Source organism: Rhinolophus sinicus, chromosome 17 (genome assembly GCF_057876585.1).
Source record: "Rhinolophus sinicus isolate RSI-liver-muscle chromosome 17, RSI-T2T, whole genome shotgun sequence".
NCBI classification, from domain to species: domain Eukaryota; kingdom Metazoa; phylum Chordata; class Mammalia; order Chiroptera; family Rhinolophidae; genus Rhinolophus; species Rhinolophus sinicus.
Genome location: NC_142517.1, coordinates 22,342,896 through 22,360,060, shown reverse-complemented (window position 1 = coordinate 22,360,060; position 17,165 = coordinate 22,342,896). Strand labels below are relative to the sequence as shown.

Genomic DNA, 17,165 nt, shown 5'->3' with positions numbered 1-17,165 from the left:
CTGTCACTTGCAGATAAAAACATACACAAAACCTCACACACACATATTCAAATATATATGTTTATGCACGTTTAAATGCATGATTCAGGTATGAATTACTCCATGAAACTAGGATACCACATTTATTTATTTATTTTTCTATTTAATGTTTAATCTATCTCAGTACCTACTTGCCAAGATTAATGAAAAGTCAAACTCATTTTTCAGGAGTCTCCCCAATACTGTGGGAACATATGAGAACCCTGGGACTTACCCAGGAAAATGAAGAAGAGTATCTGCTATTCCCATTATCTTCCCATTATGTCTGCTATCCGCAGGGTCAATTGTCCAGCCCTGTATGGTCCACACGAAGGCAGATGTGTCTGCTGGAGCAGCTACTCTTGCAGGCCACATTTAGTCCCCGATCTTCTGTGACCTCAAAAGTACTATATGAAACTGGAGTTACAAGCTTTACCCTGATAGGATATTATATTGGCCCCTTTTCCCAGTCTTGGAACATCCTTCTCTGAAGTTAGGTCACAAGCTTGTATACAGTAAAAATGACTCTATATTACATGATTAATTGACCTAGAATCAGTGCAAAAGGAATGAGGAAAGCTTCCCAGGTGGGATAATGCTTGACCTCTAACTTAGAGGAATAACCTTATACAGCAGTGGCTTTAGAGTTTACCTGCCTTTATCTATAACATCTGTATTACTTTGAGCAAATTACTTGACATTTTTCTTGATTTAGATTCGTCACATAAAAAATGGAGAGATTAATAAGATTATGTGACAACACAGGAAATATGCATATAAAATGCTAATCCCAATGCATGGCCCATGGTGGATATAAAGTCAATATTTACTATTATTAAGTCAGTAGAAACTCGCTCATCTGATGTGATCAAGATCAATAGGCATTCTAAAAAATAGTTAAAGTAGAACATCTTATGGCATTATATACATATATATATATATATATATATATATATATATATATATATATATATAATGTATCTTAAATTTTTTACTTTAACTTAAGCAAATACATATTCATTCATCAAAGTTTTGATGCAAGGCCAAGGCCATGTCTTTCAATATAGATATTCTAAAATGGAGCCCCAAGTCACCTTCCTTGCATTAATCATACTCAGATTGAATTGTTCAAGATTTCCCACTCCCTATTTGGGCATCTGTCCCATTTTAAAGACACTTGCACCACGAGAGGAATGTGGAATTCTTCTATTATATGCCATCCCCCCTTTCATGTAGAGTTTTCATGCTTTTAATAGATAACTCACTTTTTTGCTCTCATATGTTATTGATTTATGCAATATTCATAAATACTACATAAATATACAAGCATAATAGAATGCAAACTCCCTGATGCAGGAATTTCTATATTTTTTTGTTCACTCCTGAATCCCCAGTGGAACACTGTCCAGCACATAAATATCTGATGAATAAATAAATGAATGATTCCAACTGCCATTAAGTAGTTTAGGAAGCAGAATGTGTAGGTAAGTTCAATAGGTAGTTGTCATTATTCAACATATAAGGTCTGACAATTAAGTTTGAGAACTTGCCACCGTTGGCAGCACTCTACAAACATCTCGTTAAGGTTTCATAACCTTGGTATATCAGTGTCTCACAACTGTGTTCATGTGGACGTGTGGCAGTGTCTTGCTGAGTGGCGTTTATTATTGTGTGTTTTTGTGTGTTGTAATGAGAATGTGTGAGCTTGAATTAGAGCAATGAACAAACATTAAATTTCTTATTAATCTTGGCAAGAGTGGAAGTGAAATCAGGGACATGTTAGTTCAAGTTTATGGGAATAATACCATGAAGAAAATGGCAATGTACAAATGGATTAAACATTTTTCTGAGGGGAAAGAACGGGCCACTGATGAAGAGCGGTCAGAGCAGACAGTAAGGAGCAGAACTAATGAAAACATTGCAAAAATTCATCAAATTGTGCATCAAAAGCATCAGCTGACTGTGAGAAGCATAGCAGACCAAGTAAACATTGATAGAGAAACAGTTAGGAAAATGTTAACTGAATATCTTGGCATGAGAAAGGTGTGTGTAAAAATGGTCCTGAAGGAGCTCACTGATGAACAAAACCAAAGGAGAGTTGAAGTTTGCCAAAACCTTTTGGAGAAGCAAGATGATGTTTTGGGCTGTGTCATCACTGGTGATGAAATATGGGTGTACCAATACGACCCTGAAACAAAGCGCCAAAGTGAACAATGGAAGTCAGCCAATTCTCCATGATCAAAAAAGTTCCGTTAATCCAAATCAAGAGTCAAAATAATGTTGCTAATCTTTTTTGATATCAGATGGATTATTCATTATGAATTTGTACCAACTGGACAAATAGTTAACCAAGTTTACTATTTGGAAGTGCTGAAAAGGCTGCATGAATAAGTTAGACAAAAAAGACATGAACTTTTCACCAACAGTTCATGGCTCTTGCATCACAACAATGCACCAGCTCACATGGCACTGTCTGTGAGGGAGTTTCTAGCCAGTAAACAAATAACTATATTGGAACACCCTCCCTACTTACCTGATCTGGCCCCCAATAACTTCTTTCTTTACCCAAAGATAAAGGAAATCTTGAAAGGAAGACATTTTGATGACATTTAGGACATCAAAGGTAATACGATGACAGCTCTGATGGCCATTCCAGAAAGAGAGTTCCAAAATTGCGTTGAAGTGTGGACTAGGCACTGGTGTCGGTGCATAGCTTCCCAAGGGGAGTACTTTGAAGGTGAACATAGTGATATTCAGCACTGAGGTGTGTAGCACTTTTTCCGGGATGTATTTGCTAACTTAATTGTCAAACCTCATATTTCTTAGATAATCATGGCTATATGAATATAACATTAGATACATTGTTTAGAAACAAACTTCTTTTAATTATAAAGAATTTGTCACCTCATAGCCATTCACTCTAAGATACGGTAACACCTCTTACAGCAATGGGAACTCAAAACTTTCAATGATGCCTAATGGGGAGGTAATCATCCTCATGCTCACCTTATACAGAAGAATATAAACCAAACCTACCAAGTCAGGAAACTACCTGCAGGTCTGAAATAGGGGGTCATAATCGAGGCACAGAATAAAGAGGACTAAGAAACACTGTATGACCCGGTTGGTGGTTGCAGGTAACAGTTCAGTAACTCAGCTGCAGGAGAGAGGAGTATGACCCAAAGAGTTCAGATTCACATGTGTGAAGCAGAGAACCAGACCATTGATGCTGATGAGAAACTTAAGAATTGTAAACAGCCAGCATTTGTATCTCTGGTACCCTCAGACCTCAGCTCACACATTATTAATCCCTTCACCTTCCAGGTGACCTGAGTCCTAAACAGTTCCAACACAAACTTGTTAGATTTTACTTAATGAAACAGAAAAAAAAAAAAAAAAAAAAAAAAAAAAAAAAAAAAAAAAAAAACGTATTTGCTAAGGAAATATTAACATGAGAAAATTCAATTTGTGTGCTAAAATTAGGACTTCTCCCATTGTAGATGAGATAAAGTATAAAAAGAATGTGAAGAGTTAATAAAATGAGCCCTAGGAGAGAGAGAGAGAGAGATTAAAAAGAGAAGAGGAACAAATAATGAGTAGAAGAGTCATATTAAACTATGGCAGTAACTGTTTCCTTCACAAGTACTAAAAAAAAAAAAAAATCATGCATTGATTGCCCTTTCATTTCTTGAATTTTTCTTATTGACCATGATAGGAAAAATAATGGCAAAGAACTGGGAAAGCGGGTATCAGGGGAACTAAGACCACCATTTGGCCAGAGACTGGTTTTGAACTTGAGTACATATTTTAGAAAACCAATACATATTATATATATACCCATTGGGTCAATAATTTTGTTTCATTCTAGTGAATATCAACAAGTGTATAAAGTGAGTGTATCATGAGAATGTATTATGCCCATGAATATATGATATGGGTATGGAGTACAGTGAGCTTTATGGCATCCATGGGTTAAATTATAACTGTTTACTTTGTCCAAATGAAATCCAGCTAAAATTATCAAGGGGTATGGTCAGGCTATTTGAATAAGCAAGGAAGAACAGACAAAAAAAAGCACCTCTTTCATTATACCAATAATATTTGTTCTGAAAACCTATCTAAATAATTAACTGTTACCTATGTCATAAGTAGAATAAAACTAGATTTATAATACTGTTTTAAGCCAGCGAGTGTAATTGAAATTCTTTAGTTATATCTGTCCAGTCTGTGCCATCCAATCACTTTCATCTTAGAAGAAAATTATTTGGGTCAAAAGTCATTGGTTTAAGTCCCTAGGTATATTAGGAGACACAGAATGTTAAACTCAAAGGCCATTAGCAAGTTTCTGATAAAGATTTTGTCATTGGAATTCTAATTTTGTGATTTGAGTTATTAATAAGTATTGTTGAGATTTAGGCTCTCAACCCTACACTGAGCTTTCAGATTTAGTAGAAACATGTTACAACCAAGTGATTGGTAATCTGCCTGAATTCTTTCTCTGGAGCATTACTTTGACTTAGTCTATTGTTATTCTTGTATGTTGCTTCCCAAGAATATCAATGTAATTTCTCTTTCATATGTTTCCTTTTTTTAAGTAATCTTTTTTATTTATTTTTATTAAATTTATTGGGGTGACGTTGGTTAGTAAAATTATGTAGGTTTCAAGTGTACAATTCTATAATTATATACATACATCATCTATATATCACATTGTGTGTTCACCATCCAAAGTCAGTTCTCCTTCCATCACTACATATTTGACACCCTTTACTCTAATCTACCACTCCCCTCCCCCCTTACCCTCTGGTAACCACTAAACTGGTGTCTGTGTCTATGAGTTTTTGCTTGTTTGTCTTGTTCGTCTGTTGCTTTTAGTTTTATATGCCACATATGAGTGAAATCATACGGTTCTCAATATGTGTTCTTGAAATGCGGCCTGTTGAAAGAAACAAGTGCCAACTTTTACCTTAAATTTACTTTACCTAAAATCTATAAAGTATCCATCTCTGACGATTGTTATGGGTTTATATTTCAATTTAGTAAGCCATGTCCTTCCGATTAGGTTGGCACTATTCGCAAATTAATCCTAGACTTATAAAATACAAGTAGAATTTGACAGAATCTTAAACAGAATCAATTTCCTTTATATATATATATATATATATATATAATATATATAATATATATACACATAATATATATATTATATATAATATTATATATTTCCTTTATATATATATTACATATATATTTTTTTTTATTTCTTTTTTTGTAGACCTGAAGCTTTATTCTTAAGTGAGTTTGATGCTGACCAGAAGCTAATGTCCTAAAGGCTTAATGATTAAAAGGAGTGGACGTACAGTATATGTACAAGTAGGAGGATCTGGGGAAAGAATGCAAGCTCTCATAGTTCTGTCAGGCTAAACAAAGCTAGCCTGGATTAAAGCAGAATGGATGCTAAAGAAATGAAGTTCATGTGTGGTTACAGGGTATACAAAACAACATAGTAATTAGACATATACCTCAAAAAGTGGTAAACCCAATAAGTCTATTACCCATCTGACAATGTACATAGCTATTGCAATAGTATTGACCATATTCCCTATGCTGTACTATTATCAGAAATTTAGCAGCTATAAACAACTCATACTTATTATCTCATAGTTTCTGTGGGTCAGGAGTCTGGCACATTTTAGCTAGGTCCTCTGCTTGGAATCTCAAAGGCTGAAATCAAGGCATTGGCAAAGCTGGAGACTGTATAAGAATTTCCTTCCAAGTTCATCCGGGTTGTTTTTGTTTTTGTTTCAGTAGGGGGTGGGTTGTAGGACTAAGGTTTCCACTGACTTACTGTTTGCTTGTTGGGAATCATGCTCAACTCCTAGAGGTCACTTTGGTTTTTCACCTTATAGCTCCCTCCATGTTCAAACCAGCAATGGCCTGTTGAATTCCTCTCATGCTGTGAATCTCTGACTTCTGCTGCTCCCTCATTTTCTTTTTTTTTATAGAAGTGTAGATCAGTTGTGATGATAGGTGTCCCCTGAGTCTATTTAATCAAAATTTATTTTGCTGTTTAGGCAGTTCGTGAGTATTGAGATGCAAAACTTCCACTTGGTAGATTTTGTAAACTAAATGTTTCATACCAGGTTCACTTGAATGAGGATAAAAGGGAAGCAGAACTTTACAAATAGAGGAATATGTGTTTATAATGAAAAATGGGCATCCTAACCTGTGATGAATGGTCCAAGGAAATGTCTCGTTTTTGCAATACTCCCAAGCCAAGGGAGCTGTGTGATTCTGTGGCAGACAGGACATATTGTTTTTATTATATTCATTCCACAGATGATATGGAGTAAATAACATGTGACAGGTATTGCTAATCACGAATATTAAGGTGATATGTCTTTTTACTCCCAATGTCCTTCACAGAACTCTATCAACAGAGGATGTTCAAAATGTTTGTTGTTGTATCAGCTCATATTCTGTGAAGTTTAGCTGCTCCATGCTTGATACAACTATACTATAAAATTGAATTTTGGGAAAAATTTTTCTAGAAATCACTTGATGTGTTATGAAGCCAAATAGAAATTTTCTCATGACTTGAGGCTATTGTGGAATGTTAGTGCCACTGTACTTCTTCGCTAGAATAAATTATTGAGAAGTGGCTGAATTGCTGTAACTAATACCTTGAGGTTTTTCTCCCAGTGGTTGCCTGAAATGACATTTTAAATTTAGGCCAGTTTGTTTTTGCAGGACTGGATCTATTTGGGTAGTCCTATAGTAAGTTTCGATAAGTGCTAGAAAATCTATCCTGCTCCCAAATATTTCACCATAGCACTTAACATGACCATAGTTAAAACTTACGTTTTTGAAATTAAAAACTTCAGTCCAAAATTTTGTTTTGAAATAAAAGTACACCAGAAAAAAGTTTATTTATCTTTTATTAGTCTACAATATAACAATAATTTGTCAAGTAAAAGAACACAGATCAAGTAAATTTTTAAAATAATCAGTTTTATGAAAAAATAATGTACATGAGCTTATTTCACTCACTTTATAGTTTAATGAGATTTGAAAAATACGTAATTGTATAATCATCACTACAGTCCAGACACAGAACCGTCCCCTCACCTTAAAAAGTTATCTCTTTGTATGTGATTCTTTATGTGTGAGCCGTTTCTCTTGTTTCTTTTTATTTCTAATCACTGGTTTTCAGTAATGTGATTGTAATGTGTGGTGGCGTAGTTTTGTTTGTTCATATTCAGCTTAGGTGCTCTTTTAAAATGTGACAACTTTTAAAATTTGAAACATTTTGATCATTCTTTCTTCAAATATCCCCCAGCTCCAGTTCCATTTGTATTAGAAAACTTGATGTTATCTCACAGGTCCCTGATGAACTGAAGGGGTTCATTCTTTTCTCTTTTGAACTTTATTTTGGATAGTGTCTATTTGTATGCCTTCAAGCCCACTAATGTTTTCTTTTGCAATTTCTAATCTGCAGTTAATTGCATCCAATTATTTTTCATTCAATCTAGCATTATATTATTCATCTCTAGTTCTAAAGTTTTTCAGTTTTTATATATTCCATTTCTAATCTCATTAGGCGTACATCCTTAAATCTATTTGTAAAGTTTATACTAGATACTTAAGGTATATATTTTTTTCTGATCATTCCATCATTTCTGTCATATCTAGGTCTGTTTCTATTGATTTTTTTTTCTACTGGCTATGAATCATATAGTCCTGTTCTTTTGCATGGTGATTGCTTTTTAGTAGATGCAAGAAATCCTAAATTGTGTGGTTTTTAATGGTGATATTTTTCTTTAAATTGTTTTGAACTTTTTTCTGGCATGGAGTTATATAGAATAAGTTTGATGCTTTCAAAGCTGTGCTTTTTTACTTTTTGTTTTGTTTTGTTTTGCTTTGTTTTGCTTTGTTTTGTTCTGAAGCAACCTTTAGGGCTACTGCATAGGTATAGCTCTTCTGAGCAATCTATCCAATGCTGCACATATCATAAAGTTCACCAACTCTGGCTGGTGGGAAACACAAATTCTTCTAAGACTTAGGGAGCTCTAGAGAATTTCCAACCTATTGTGTTTTGGTTGGTGTTTTCTTAGTTGATATTTCATGAAATTGTACTTCATGTAGACTAGATTTGTATTCAATGTAAGACTCAGGGAGTCACTTTTGCAGACTTCCAAAACTCTGTGTGTGTATGTGTATAACCTTTCTTTTTGGATAGTCTGCCTCACAAAATTTAGCCAATTTCCTTCCTTAGCTCTAATTTCTGTCTTCAACTCAGCTAGATTGGTAGGCCCTGTTTAAACTCCCTCTTGATGCACTGTGATCTGCGAACTGATCCCCCACCCCCCACTCCTGAATATAAATTGGGGCAATTTTAGGACTCACCTCACTTATTTTCCTAATTTCAGAGATTATAATTATATGCTATTTTCCAATGTGTGAAATTTGTTTGATACTTTGTTCAATTTTACAAATGTTTTAGGCAGAAAGATATTCCCATTGCAGTTAATCTTTCATGCATAGTAGTAGAATTTCAGGTGAGTTTTGATGAAAGCGAAGCATAAGACTTCCAGAGGGATGGAACATAGCCCTCAGGGGTAAATCTGAGGAGAGTATTAAAGCAGAGAATTCTGGGAAGCCATAATATAACAATAAAAGGCAGTTAGGGATAAAGGAAGCAATGACAAATTTTACTCACTGTCCAATTTTCCATGTAAGAATATTCTATTTTAGTTATGTACATCTCAATGGAAAATTCTGTGGACTATTTCGCAAAGCTTTATAACTAATCATTACCTGAAAATCCTCTTTCCAATGTCTGAACCGCGGCAGAATAGGGATTCTAGGTTTGGCCTTAAGAAAACCTAAGATTGGGTTCCAGTTTTTTTTCTCTTCCATTCCTTTCTTGCTGCTCTTTTTTGAGCTGTTTTTTACCCAATTTGGTGACTCTTCTCTCAGTTCTTGTTGTCTGTAGCTCCTTGTAGTCAAGATATAGAACAGCCTGCCAAGATTTATTACTACTGTTGACATTAAAGAAATAGATATTTTTTTCCAGCAAAATGGGTTTATTCAGGAACAACAAAGAATTGCAATTAGGGTCATGCAGATTTAATTAGGAACCATGCACCAAAGAAACACTCCATGTCCAAAGAAACAAAAATAGGAATGTTCTTTTATGAACTTGGGAGGAGCTATTGTAAACAAAGAGTCCATTGAAAGAAACTAAAAGTTCAAAGTATAGTGACTTTTTATTGGCTGAGTTATGGCAGTCTCCCATTGGTGGAGCTGTTGCTGGAAGAAAAGAAATCTTTTCTTCCCCCTGCTGAAGTAGTAATGTAGTATCACTTTCTATGGTGATGCAAGGTTCTCTTTCAGTTGGGGTCAGTAGTGTGCTGTTGTGTGCCATGTGACTGAGACTTCTTTCTAGCTTCTTAGCTCCCTTTTCAATGAGGTTTCTATTTATTAATTTTCACACTACTAAGCTTCCTAGTGCCACACGTTATTCTCTAAGAATATTCTACATTTATATCATATTTTGCAAAGGGCTCTCCGACACATATTTGAAAAAGCAACTCTGAGATAGATATTATTTTCATAGCTTCAAATACCACCTATAAATTGAGAATTCCCAAAGCAGTACGTGTATCCAAGTTTCCTGTCCTAAATTTCAAATCTGGACGTCCAACAACTTTCTGGACCCTTCCACTTAGACAAATTCCATATATTCTAAACTGAATTCATCAACTTTCTTCACTAAAAATCTTGTTGAAGGCAAATGCTTTTGAGGATTAAGACTAGAAAGTAAGGACAGGAAGGACAGGGGATTGCTAGATTTTATTATAAGCATTAAAATATCTTTTTTAAGAATGTGCACATTGATTAGGTTTGTAGAATTTTAAAAACATTAAAAGTCAACAATGAAAAAGGAAAATCTTATCTCCTGTCTTGAAAAAAAGCACATCCACGTGAAATTAGAATCCTGACCCTGTGGGGATGTACAAAGCACTCTATAGAGTGTTGAACCCCAGCCTTATGATGGCATAAAGGGAGGGGATAGTTTCTCCTTCATTTCATGTCTACTCTTTCCCTTCCACGATGATGTAGTGCAAAATAAACCTCTTCTGTTTTTTGTTTGTTTTTTTTTATTTAAACATATACGCTAAACTGCATTGCATGGCAAGGAGACAAATCTTACCATCTTCAGCATAGTCTATTTAGTAATGAACTTTGATAAAAAGAAAATTTTCTAAATACTAAGTAATAAATCATATGACATGATGAGCAGTGATGAAAGAATTCCTGATGTATGATGAGACTGATTCCCTCCTTTGGTTTATATAATGAAATGTAAAACATCCCTTCAAGGTGAAGGGAATTATACTTCTAATATTTTAATATTGTTGTGCATATTCAATTAAGGTTGTCAACATAGCAGAGTTGATTCTGGCCCTGCTAGTTGGAATTCAGCTATTACAGACCTTGAAGAAAATTATACTCTGGTTTAAGAGGAAGATTTGTATGATTAACTACATAGATACACAAGGGAAAGGTTGAAAATTAAATTGAACAACTTACATGTTCACTCTGACTTTACTTGCTTCCAAAGAACCAAGTTAAATAAGTGTATTTATTTTAAAGCACATGTGGCAATCGATTCTGTTTAATTTAGATGAGACAGAACTTAGGCTATCTGTATTATGACTTCATTTTGAAATATTTCTGGTGTTCCATTGCTTCAAGTAGTCTAAGGAGAACCGAGTGTTCATCTTAAACCACTTTCTCCTTGTAGTTCTGTTATAGCAAGCACTACGTCTTAGTGGTCAGACCTTATGACTTGATTTAGTGATACTGTGCCTTCTCCTTTATACTAACTTTTTATAACCTCACATACTTTTGGTCACTGTATTTCTTCCCTCTGAGACTTTTCTTCCACATAACAAGTACTTCTGAGCTAGTTATATATTCTTACAGTTTATTCTTAACAACATATATTCTTTTATCTTTATTCTTCTTAGGCCAATGCAAGCACTTCAGTGTAAATGGACTCAAACATTTGCCATTTTCCTTTCAAAGAGTCGGGCCAATTGTGACAAAGGTTTTATGCTGCTATATTTAGCTTCCATTGATAAATTTCTATTTAAGCTGTAGATTATAAACAAAGCCAACATTATGTTTGATATTTCTCTATAACATTTGAGCATCGAGACCAGTTATTTTACTTTATTTCAGCCTACAAATAAGTGACAGTAGAAGTTCATTTTCAGGATTTGAAAGATTAGAAGTATCCAAATATTGGGGTTTTTTTAAATATTTTTTTAAATTATCATCTATTAAAAATAGCCAAAGCACAGACAGCATGTATAGACCTGGAGGATATCGTGCTGAGTGAAGTGCCAGACAGAGAAAGACAGACACAACATAACCTTGTTTATATTTGCTTATATGTGGAATCTAAAGAACAAAATAAACAAACAAAACAGAAACAAACTCATACATACAGAAAACATTTTGATGGTTGCAAGAAGGGAGGTAGGGGGTGAGTGGAAAAGGGGAAGGGATTAAGTACAAATTGGTTGCTACAGAATAGTCACAGGGATGTAGTGTATAGCATAAGGAATATAGTCAATAATATTGTAATAATTATGATGGTGTCCGATGGGTATTAGATTTATCAGGGTGATAGATGGGAGGGGGATTACGGGACAGGGTGAAAAAGGTAACAGCATTAAGTACAAATTAGTTGCAAAATAGTCATGGGGAAGTAAAGTGAAACATAGAGAATATAGTCAATGATATGGTAATAATTATGTATAGTGCCAGGTGGGTACTAGACTAGTCAGGGGGATCACTTCTTAAATTATGTAAATGTCTAACTACTATACTGTGCACCTGAAATTAATATAAAATAACATTAAATGTCAACTGTAATTGAAACATTTTAAAAGGGGGGGAAAAGGTGAAGGGGAATAAGAGGTTCAAATTTCCAAGTATAAAACAAATAAATCATGAAGATGTAATGTACAGCATAGGGAATACAGTCAATAATATTGTGATAGCATAGTACAGTGTCAGCTGGTTGTGAACTTATCATGGGGATCACTTCTCTAGGTATTTAAATGTTGAATAACTGTGGTGTACCCCTGAAACTAATATAATATTGTATATTAACCATATTTTTAATAAAAATCTTTTTGAAATAGCCAAAGCATATTAATAATTGAAGAATTAATTATAAAAATTCAGGACTGAAATGTTTTCAATCGGTAGCCGGAAGAATAGATGAGGGAAAAAGTAGATATGGAGAGGGGTGGGAACAAGACTTTTTTTTAATGTCATTTTGATTTGTGAACTATATGATGCATTAACTATTCGAAATAAACTGAAAGACTTGTGGCAGTGGCATTATTCATTATTAAAAGGGCTGAAAAAAATGGTAAGTGTTCACTCCGTGACCCAATCTGAGTAACCCAGACAGAGTGTTATCTATTTTAACAATTGAGAGTGTTGAAAAAATTGCATAGATTTTGTGAAACAAACAAAAAAAAGTGTACTACTGAACAGAAGATCATCCAGATGTACAGGCTGAAGGAAATATTTGAAAAGGAAAGACATAATAAGAGGAATCAGATGACAATGACGGATGTTTTCAAAAGAGCTGTCACATCATCCTTTCCTTTGGTTTCTGCAGATGCTGTTAGAACTAATCCTGATGATGAGTGATTTTACTTGAGATGTCTGCAGATCAACAAGTATTCACTGGTAAATAAAGTTCCTTTCTGTCTGTTTGTTTTTTTTTTTTCTCTTTTTCTTTTTTCCATTGAGCACAATGCATTTTGCCATTTTGAAGAGAAAAAAAAGTAAGTATTGCAAATTCAGCTTAACAGTGAAATTATTTTTGCTTTCACTTTATTAAATATTTAGGATGTATTTTAGCTCTATTTTTTTGTAAAAGCCTGGTATTTTAATATATGTTAAATAATAGACATTTAATATATTCTTCAGTTGACACTCCTGATATATTTATCGATAATAAAAAGTTGTTTAGAACAAATCCATAACGTTTTGGACTACTTATCATATATCCATATTATGTAAATGTATTAGGTACCACAATATCTTCTTTATCCTTTATCATTGTGCTCTTCACATTTTAAGCTATCAAATAATAGCAACATTAACCTAGAACAAGACCAGTCATACACAACCATGTGAAGTAATATTTCAATGCAATTTAGCATCTTGCCTAAATATGCTAAATTCTAATTTCAATTTTTAAAGAACATTAGAGAATGTTAGATCGGAAGTTACTCATATTTCAGATGAAAAGATTTACATTGATAAAAATCTAGCAATTGTCTCAACATCGCAGAACTAATTAGTAGACTGAGCTCCGAAATCAGGTTTTGTCTTTTCAGCCCAGTGTTCTTCCTTCTAACTCAAAAAATCAACTTGCTTTTAGGAAGATTCTTCTGTGAAAATTATGATATACATTTAAATCCATCCAACTGATCTTAAGGCACACTCATGGGATTTAACATCGGGTTTAGTCAGAAAAAGTAATTTTTAAGTCACAAGAATTGTTGATTATAATTACATACAGGAATGGCTCCTGGACATTCCAAGTTTAGAATCAAAGGAGAAAGGAATGTGAGGAAGAAAATCACAATGAGGCCTCTCTGAAAACATTTCTGGAGCAAAACAAAATAATCAAAGGTATTCAAAAAAGAAGATGACTTGGAATAAAAAGGAAAATGGTAAGCAAAGAAACAAATACAACTGATATTTAGTACCTAAATGTTGATGTATAACACTGACTAACTAAAATGAAAATCAAAAAGCTAAATGGTCTGGACATAGCTGTTGGCAAGGATGAAGAGAATAGGAGGAAAATGAAAGCATGAGAAAATTCTTGCCGTATTTGGGGAGACGTTGTAGTTAGTGATGAACTTCAGATTTTGATAAAAACAAAACACAACTGTATTGCACTGTACTCAAAAGGGAAATAGGAAGAATGAAAATAAGATATATAGTTTCCAAATCACCAGATGAAAGCAAAGAAACAGAAAGACAAATACAATAAAAATATTGAAAATAAAAGAATGGGAAGCAATAGACAAGGCAAATGTCTATCACACCACTGTAGGTTGAGCAGTATTAATCTGAGATACAATAATATCTAAGGTCCAAAGATCCTAATGGAAGATAACTTTTTTGTAATAAAAAAGTTACACTGGCAAAAATTGAAGGAGAATGTAAAAAAATCAATGATAATTAATTAACAACTTTAATGTTTCCCCAAATCCACAGAACAAGTTTCTCAGCCATTTTTACATCATACAGTAGCTTTATATAAGATAAATTTTATTTTATTTATATACTTATTTATGTAAATCACTTAAATATTTTAGAACTAATATTTTTAACATGGTAGACTGGACCTAAATACAATACCTTATGAGTAGATTGTCCTTACCCTTCACTCATATTTAAATCCATGCCATTTGGTGCCATACTGGAATAATGAACTGTAAATTGTTGAGTGTTTGCTATTTGTTCTGGCAATGAATTAGAGGCAGAGCATGAGTGGGCAAGGGCTTACGCTGCTTCAGAAGTTTTCAAATCCTAACAGACAATTTTTCATTTTTTTCTCAAAATGTATTCAGCATTTATGTGAATCTGTCAACTAACCAGATTCTTTACAAAGAGGGTTTTTGAAATATGTAACAGTTATGGTGGCCAAAGAAATTTTAAATAAGTTAACGGTATTTTTCTAACTCTAAAAATAGTAAGAAATTCTTCAGTGTTTCAGTTCTAATTTTTCTTCACGCTAATTAAATGAGATTTTAATCTTAGAAACAACCCTACTATGTTCTATTTCTCATTTTATTGGCACATCCGATCTTTATTTGTGCTTTAATGACACAAAGGAATGGCCATTACAGCAATTAAAATGAAGCCTCACTCTTGGGGCCCATGCCACAGGACCACTAAAGGTAAATTGGTTTATGAGTCATAGTCTGCTGGTGGTAATTAATTCCTCTTCAATCATGTCACACACATATCTTGTTCAGTGTCAAGAAAAACTCCGATCAAGAAAAACTTCCGCAAAAATAAATGTCATCCACATTGTAACTGACTAGAATATATATATATATATATTTATCCTGAGGAAATAGTTCTCCACAATGTAGATGATTGCTATGATAAAATACCAATATCATGAGTTACACCTTTGCACTAATACGCGTAAGTACACTGTTGGATTAGAAATATTAAACTGATAGATTTAATGTCTATAAAATATTTATACCCATATATGACTTTACTGTCAAATTATTCGAGCAAATAATCCATTTGTAAGTAATTTCTCCCACAATAAAAACTTTCTAATTACTACACTAAACTTGCCCAAATGCAGCTAAAAAATAAAAAATAATAATTCCTAATAAGAAATCTAAAAATGAGGGTAAGGGGGATCAAATATATGGTGATGGAAGGAGAACTGACTCTGGGTGGTGAACACACAATAGGATTTATAGATGATGTAATACAGAATTATACACCTGAAATCTATGTAATTTTACTAACAATTGTCACCCCAATAAATTTTAAAAATAAATTAAAAAAAAAAAGAAATCTAAAAATGTACATCTCCATTATTTTTAAAGAAAGTCAATTTTTTCTGAATATATAATTTGAGGAATTTTATAATGATAATTCTTTTTTAAGTAGATTACTCGATTATAAAGTTATTCTTTTTAAAAAGGGCATATACACAAACACATATGAATTGATTACATTTTTTAAGTACTTTCACATACTCCCACAAAATGAAACCTGTTTTCATACTAAAATTATTAATAGTTACTAATAATTAAGTTTCTAAAGAGCCTTATAATTTTTTAAATTGTGAAAGTCTGAATCATGTAGGGTAAAGCAGGGTTGGCAGATGGGTGAAGAGAGAACAATACACAAAGCCAAAAGAAATGCCTGGAATGCAACTGATTTTTGGACTTTGTGCAAACACATAGGGTGATGCCTACAAAGGAGGCTGCAGAGAGAATATAATAACAAATTAAATTTTGCTGTTTTAAAGTTCAAAAAGCAATTTTATAACAATGTGAAATACTGTGAATTTAGTTTACAGTTTGGTCAAGGATAGTTCACCTTAAGTGCTCTCAGATACTTCTCTTGCCCTTTTCACCTTAATTGGTTACTCGCCCAGAATGGATTGTGTTTATAAATCATAAAATGCTTCTTCCATGACTTTAGTGGCCTCTAAACTTGTGTGAAATTTATATGTTTAAGTCTTGTCCAAAACGAATCACATCTGGGTTTTTGTTTTTTGTTTTTTGTTTTTTCTGAAACTGTGGCCAACTTAAAACATTCAATATAAAATGAGAACTAAAAATGCTTTAGCTGGCTTAATGGTGCAGAAGAAAAGGATAGGAAAGGATACACAATTTTGACACTATGGACATTATCCCATTATTTTTGCAGTTTAAATATCAGCAAAAATTACTAAAACTGAAATTTGCATACATGTCACCAAGTGGCCAAGCTGTTTCAATCATGAAGTGAAGAGTACCATTCTTTCTCTCTTACAAGAAGGACAATAAAAATCCTTCATTTTAACTATAAAGGAGAATTAACAAAGTTTTAAGAGACCTAATATTAAGGAAACTCTCATTAATTATACATAAGCTTATTATACAAATGAGATTGTAGTAAATCAGGCCCAAGTCAAACAGCATTGAAAAGCTAAAATACTTACATATTTTCCCTTTTTTTCCCGCTTATTCCACATAATTCTTTAGGACATATTTGTTAATTCCTGATTTTTGTTATAGTGTTTTACTTCATAGAAATTGCAGACTGGAAAAAATATTGTAGTGTTAGTTTTCGTAGGATAGTCTGTGTTAATGAATACATCCCCAAAAGAATACGTTATTTTTCTTACTCTTAATAGTTCAAGGAAGAGGCTACTTTTCAGCTGGCAGCTCTCCTCTTGTGGTAATTCAGGGACCCAAGGTCCTTTCAGCTCATGGCTCTGCCAATCCAGAGGCAGGGCCCTTCATTTCTTTTTTTTTTTTTTTTTTCTTTTTTAACATAATCTACCTGTCACT

General features: G+C 33.4%; 1 protein-coding gene across 35 annotated transcripts in view; it reads left to right on the top strand.

The window, feature by feature from the left end:
- Window positions 1-17,165, top strand: part of LOC109447544 (uncharacterized) — a 661,414-nt gene that overhangs the window by 582,732 nt on the left and 61,517 nt on the right. For 30 of the 35 annotated variants that reach the window (XR_012494217.2, XR_012494213.2, XR_012494211.2 and 27 more), the window contains 2 exons: window positions 12,728-12,798; window positions 13,640-13,793. The gene's annotated coding sequence lies outside the window, so the exon portion shown is untranslated. The remainder of the gene's footprint in view (window positions 1-12,727; window positions 12,799-13,639; window positions 13,794-17,165) is intronic. The other 5 variants (XM_088794093.1, XM_088794089.1, XM_088794092.1 and 2 more) reach the window with 1 other exon arrangement.